The sequence below is a fragment of the Pollicipes pollicipes genome, unplaced genomic scaffold, assembly GCF_011947565.3.
Source record: "Pollicipes pollicipes isolate AB1234 unplaced genomic scaffold, Ppol_2.1 Scaffold_4295;HRSCAF=5057_pilon_pilon_pilon, whole genome shotgun sequence".
Taxonomy (NCBI): Eukaryota; Metazoa; Arthropoda; class Thecostraca; order Pollicipedomorpha; family Pollicipedidae; genus Pollicipes; species Pollicipes pollicipes.
The window spans coordinates 1,267,045-1,274,211 of NW_023596461.1; positions in this window are offsets into that span (position 1 = coordinate 1,267,045).

The following is a 7,167-nucleotide window of genomic DNA, read 5'->3' on the forward strand; positions in this document are numbered from 1 at the left end:
CCACACCCCAGGTCAGGTCATCTTTTATTGCGAAGTCTCTTTTTAGCGAAACAGCGATAATGAAAGTGTTGTGCATTCACTGCTGATTGAGAGGGTGATCGGTGGGAGATTTTAAGGGGAGGGTGTCTAATGTTTTTGGTTCAATATTGCCGAATGAAAGTTTGGCAATTGTCTATGATTAATTTTGGTTGCTAGATGCGCGTTTGGGTCCCCCAACAATTTTGATTTATCTTTTTATCGATCGCATCGATAGGTGTGCGTGAACAAATACAACCCTAAAGGATTGACCAATCAGAGGACAGGAAAGGAAGAATGCACTGGCTTATATGTGGTGAGTAACTGCGCGCTAGAGACATGGCCATTTTTTGGTTGCTGAGCAACGTAGGACAATCACATTTCCCTTGAGCCTGGTGCAGCCGTTTGACACGACATACCACTTGTTGCTCATGTCAGTATATAGTAGGCCGACATGAATTGGTGCGTATCAGCTGACCAGCCTTACCATACGTCTAAACCCGTACATTCGCAACAATCAGCTGAATGTAAAAAAAATCAGCGTATGGCCGCCACCATCGCCGCGTAGGCAACCTGCTGTCAGCGCTCACAAGTGACATCTTCGAGACGCCATTGGCTAGAGCTCACGACATCTTCTCAATGATGTCGGTGTTCAGTAGTGAATATTGCTTGGGGGCTACCGAATAACCTTCTTCTTTCATACAAACCAAAGACACATTGGGGCTGTAGCAATATCTCGTCAGCGGAGGCGAATTTGTAGAAACCAATGACACCAAAATTTGTACATCAAATATGTGCACCTTCGAAAATCCTAACTTGACTAGACATATTCTCTTGAAGGCTCATTGTGCTATCCAGAGGCAGCACGCTGTTGCCAGGGTCCCTATATGTCCATTGGTGGGGTCAATCCAGTCGCTAAGGAACGTTCCAGTTTTCCTCTGATCTCTTTCGTTTGCTCGAAGGGATCTACGCCGTTGCCAGGGCCCTATCTGCTAGCATGCCGGGGCACTCTCGATCAAATGGGGCCCTACGCATTGGTAGTAGACGCTCCGATCAAAATGGAAGGATCTTTTTTCTGCTGCCGAAAGCCCCACATGTCCTTGCGAGCGCCAGGGTGTTTTGCCTGCTCATGTGCCCGGGCCTGGCTAGATTATTTCATGTGCGCAAGTCCAAGATCTACACGATGACGATTTCCCTTGGCACCTTAGCCTTAGAGCAGCAGTTGGAAACGCTCCGATAATTTTTTACGCGCAATTGCCTAAGACTTTATTGCTCGCCACCGATGGTGCATCTGCTATTTCTGCTGTTTCTTGATTACATGAAGCTCATTTTACTTGTGCATCACGTTCTTGTCACATTTTGAACGTAGGATATTTTGTATTTGCTCATTACACCCGAAGAAAACACTCTGCATTAGTCATTAGCAGTCAGCTGGTGGCATCGACTAGCCGGCTAATCGCCGTCAACTGGTTAGCCGAGAATCAAGTGCCGTGCTTGATTCTGATGGTACTGAGCAACCAAATTAAGTTCAGTTTTCCATACAGTCTTCAAAATGTTTAACTTCAACATGACAGGATCCACCATGATCTTGAGAAAATGAGCGCGCTCCACGCATATGTAAGTGAAAAGTTGAAAAATGCCGCTTGAAAGCGAGCACTCGACCAATAAATCAGAATCGGGCAGGAGGGGCTAACTCCCAGCTATTGCGAGAGAAATGTCGGAAAACATATCCCAGCTCTCGTATTTGAGCTGCCATGCCACTGACAAAAACTTAGAGGCACCACAACTGAGCTCCTAAAGTACAAACGGCAGCCAACTTGAGAGTCCTGGGGCTTATGAACGCTTAACAGTGTCCGATCAAAAATTTCGTCAATGGGGGCACGCGACAACGTGAAGCCCCCTAGCGTCTTGGTTGCCTCCAAAATGTTCGGGTTTCAGTCCTCAAATTTTAGGATCATGATGTATACCGTTTTTTATACAAGAAGTCATCTTCCTGTGCGCAGCCATAAACACTAAGTGTATTGATGGCAGTTACAGGCTAACAACTATGCACACAACAAGACGTACACATGCTACACTATATCGATATTTTAATGAAGTTTACCAAAAACAGTCCGTGTACAAATGGTAAAGTCCAGTAAGCGTCGGCAATAGCAGCTGGAAATGCGAATACAAAATCGCCAAAGCGGACAACGTAATCCCATCACACATATTGTGGTAATCGATCCCATCGCGTGGATGGATATCCACGCAATTTTTCTGAACCTAGAAGGGCAGTAATCACAATCATCATCATTAATTTCAATGCCATCCGAAGTACAGACTTTTCGCGACACCAGTCATATACGCTTCAATAAAAAGGTAATAAACCTGCACAGCCAGCGGAGTCACAGGTAGTTCACGAGGGCCTGAATTCAAGTGGAAACTATTATATACCATTATCCATGCATTCCCATGTACGCCTACGACATGTCGGTCCCGTTACTGCGGCTGTGATCGCTGCTGGAGGACAATTCCATTCGGAAATCGGACGAAAATTTAACGATCCTCAGGCGTAGTCAGTTCGTGCGCGGAGTACACTGAAGAGTTGAGCCATCGATGGCCGGGCATGTCTGACCGACGCCTTAGATCATTCAGTTCTTCAAAGTAACGTTTTGGCCCCAAAAATGCTGCAGCCGAAAGGCTGCCACCTTCGTCACGTTTTGTTCAGATGGTCGCGCCTTAGCTCTCTTTCAGCAATTGCCGAGGGCGCTACCGTAGCTGGCAACGATCCGGGAAAATAAGTACCTGGAAATGGATACCGAATTGTTTGAGAGCATCACCATGCTTAATTTGAAAGTACCGCATGCAGCCATGGGATTCAATGACCAAGCCAAAACTTTGTAGAATTGTTAGAATATAATGCTACGAAAAATGCCACGAAAGAACAAACATCTGGCACAATGCGATGTAAATCTGGAGAAATTGGCGAGTTTTGCGTTACTTTACATATAATTCATGCATTTTCGGTAGCTTTTATTTTGTTTAAGCGCGTTAACTAAGTATACCAATTTGCGCAACCCATTCGAAGAGCGTGTCAGGAGCGCTGATAAACAAACCCAGTCCCCGGATCATTTACCACTCTTTCGTCCACAATGGTCTTGGCAATCTCCGCTACAGATTCGGCCGGCCGGCGTCCGGCGGGGGTCCTCGTTCGCCCCTTTCACTGGCTCAGCTGACATCTATGACTTCCCCCACGGCGTCGCCAGGTCCATGAGCGCCTGATCCTCCATTAAATCTCCCTAGACTGCGGACGTTGTAACTGTTGCAGTTGCGTACTTCCGCAACGGCCATTTAGCAGCGTGGGTACACTTCACCCAATGCCTGCCTGCACCGAGCCTGAGCTACAGCCGCCACTGCCGGTCCCCTCCCGCGCGACGCTGACACCGCCCCTGCCCGCCCCGACAAACAGCGGGGCCGCGCGCGCGCGCCGCACCGTTGGCGTCCGCTGGCTGGCGCCGGCGCCCGAGCAACCCTGGCCGGCGGCGGCCGCCCGCCGCGCGCGCTCGCCGCCGCGTCAGGGGCGGCCGGGCGGCCCCCTGGCCTCCCCCTCCCCCTCGGTCGGGCTAGTCCGTCCGTTCATTGTCGCCGCGGCCGGGGGTCAGGTGGCGTCCGGGAGGGCCGTCCGTCCGCACGTGGCCGCCTCAGCAGAGACTCCATTCATGGCTCGCCGAACGGCTGACGAGCAGGCGTCGGGCGAGGTGACGCATGCATCAGAGAGTAGCCGTCACTCCGCTGTGTAGGCGAACGTGTTCACAAAATGCCGGTCAGTTTAACGAGGAGAATTAATCTGAGGCGCCTTCTGCAATTCTTGAAGCCGGCGGAGAGCACGTCAGATTGTAACGAATCATGCAGCAAAGCGGGCAGTACCAAAGACACCATGGGCCGGAGTAAACTCAGACCGGCGTGTTTCAAGTTCTGAAATGAGCTACGAAGACTCCAACGTCATCAAAATTATTCTAATTTCCGGCCACAAATAAAGCAGTACGCTTCACATGAACTATCTCCCTCGTCCGCGCCGTCTGCAGCACGCTCCCCCGTGCTCCCACCTGTTTGCGGCGAACGCTGCGCTCTTCCCGCCACTGGACGCCATTTGGACGCCATGACGCGGCGCGTCGACCGGCCTCCCTCGAAAGGCGATATGGGCTACCCTTGAATGGTTTCACCTCGCCGAAAATCCATTACGAAACCGCCTGAAAAGCTAGCGAGGCAGGTGAAGAAATCCAGTCAGGGATGACGGGCAGGCGAGAAGATCTGCGTTTCTTCCGCCGCGGAGTATGCCTGTAGCACCACGGGCGGAGTTGGTTGGGCGTCGGACTTCGGAGTCAGTGCCCGGCTCGAGGCCCGCGCCGCGTGCTTCACTCGTCGAGTTGCGATAGCTGACTGGGACGTTGCAACGTGGTCAGAGCTTTCAGTAAAGAATGTCTTCAAATCCATGAATTACAAAGTTTAAGATGGCCACAGCTAGAGGTAATGCGGTCCTCCCAACTTGAGGATAACCATTGTTGGTCAGTTCACTTCAGTCAGTGCCCAGAGGGTCCACATTCAACTTTCAGATAGTTTTGGGCTCAGGTCCCCTAGACCCCCCCCCCCCCCACCGCTTCTTCTCCCCTGGTTCCCGTGGTTATGAACAAAACTTTCATTCAGCTGATGGAATCTCGTAACAAAGCCCGCTTCGAAGTTCATGGTTTCTATGCAAATACGGTTGTTGCCACAGGCTGAACTCAGCGATATCTTTCCAAGTAATGAGGTATAACTGTAGAAATCAGCGCTGGGCTAGGAGCAAATATAAAAGAATTGCATTGACACCGCAATCCTGGTAGACTGTGGAGCGAATTTCTGATTAAGCTACTAACTTTATCCACGATAATACACATGATGATGTAATGCGATGCCGTGAAATCATGATAGCATCAATATCGTCGGCCACATTGATGAACACCGAGCATAATAAGTCCGCCGAATTATCATCCCCAATGTAGACGACAGTTCAACCGAACTATCGTGAATATTGATGATTCTTGCATAAAATCCTAGACGAATGTCATGGATGATTGGTAGCGGACTTGTCACATTCAAGTTTCGTTAAGTGTGTAGGGGATTAAAGTTCGTTTGAATATAGCCTTATCGTATTATATGTCTGAGAGTGTAACTTAATGTTACACACCACGCTTGTCTAATATTTTGCACTGTTGGTTCAACAGAACTATTCTTACAGTAAAAACATTGATAACAGCTTGTGTTTACGTCCAAGTCAAACTTACAAATCCACACAAATTGCAGCTCCTCTGTTTGCTGATTTTTTCGGAATCTGTCCACCAGGCCGGAGGGCAGGGCGCCTCGTTCCAGCGCTCCCCTCCCTGCGCAGGAGCCCCCTGTTTATGAGTTCTGTGGAATTCGCCTGATATGTTGTAAACGACAAAAACACACCGGAGTGAGCGAGGCTGAATGATATATGACAGTGATATATGAGAGATAATTACCGTGTGCGAATAACAACCGTGAGTAATATGTTAGTTGGTGCTCTGCTTACCATGAGAAAAGCCACAATTGCCGCCGCGAATTTTTGCCAAAAACTCCGGCTTGCCATACTACAAACACACCCGTACTTCTCTCAGCACACAAGAACACCTGCCCTTCCCCAAACCTGCACTGCAGCGTTTTACCGCGGCTATGCGGCGGACTCGCCGTCTCGCCGACACCCATGAACGAGCCGAGCGCTTCGAGGGCTTCATACCGGCGATGATCATTCACCACGGAGAGCCGCCAGTTGCCGTCGCCAGCGCCGTCGTTTACAGCTGGAGCGCTAGTAGCATGTCATAAAATCGGCGTCGCCGGCACGACACGGCGCGTAAATTATAGACGGATGTGTCAGGTTTATGGCGAACAGAGGGCGCGGCCGACGCGGCGCCGGCACGACGGCCAGACGGCAGCGGAGGCGGCCCCCAGATCAGTCACCCGGTTCACTGCGCGCGCTCACAGCCGGCCAGGAATTTAATGCGCGCAATAAAAATTGGACTGGCCTGGTCACTGCGATCCGACGCTAGCCTCAGGCGCCCACCGTTTTGTGCGGGATAAACACGGAATTCACGGCGCTTTGTGTCCACCTAAGCCTTTAGGCATGGCTGGGGGCTTTGGCTATTTGGTATTCGTCGTTGGGGTCAGTCGAGAGTTCACGGTCACTCCGAGGCTCATTCAACTGACAGTGCCGGATAACACTGCTGTGCTCGTGAGGGTTGAGAGCATGGGGTCATGGCAGTAATGATATTTGAAAAGCAAAGTTGCTGTTTCGCATGTCGTCAGCAGGGACATGTATCCAAATTGCCTGGATAATGTATGCGTCCAGGCTATGTATAAGATACATGTTGGCATAAACCAACGGATTTCAAAGCCTGGCTGGGGGAAATTGAACGGAGGGACGAAGGGGAGGGGGGGGGGGGAGGGAACCAAGCCGCGAACAATCATTCACTCGTGTTTTGCAAGAAATTAGATGATCTGAAATATCGCGTTTGTCTTTGAAGGCTTGAACGTTACTCCTCACCGAGTGGCACGTCCGAAAGCGCAAAAAAATCTAGTGGTTGATGGACCACTCTACGGCCCCATACACATATGAGCCACGGCTTGGGGGCACGTCGCCATGTCAGGCACAGCAGGGGGCAGTTAAAGTTCGGTCAGAGCTCTGAGGCCGAGATAGGAATGGCTGATGATGGTCCTTGTGAGCGACGACGGGCAGCCGAAAAGGCGAGATAGTCTCAGGTGGTGAGACGGTCTCGGGTAGCACAATGACCTCAGGCTGCTGCTCACACCGGTGTTTGGCTGCAGCCTCAGCCAGGGACCCATTAGCTCGTGACGAGGTTCGTAGCGAAGGGGCGTTCGGATCTTGCGGCAAGCATTCCTGAAGCAGCGAGAAGACACCTTTGAGAATGTCGGAACTCCTCTCCGTTACAATGAATGCAGATAGGCGAGGCCTTCAAAGAACTTGGAACACCTTAGATGGAAAACATGGCACTGCAGATGGCTGCTTGGATTGCAACGGATTCAGCTCAGACTATCGCGTTATAACGATACAGGTTTGCATGAAGTTTGGGCCCGCCCCCGTGCAATCAGACCTAA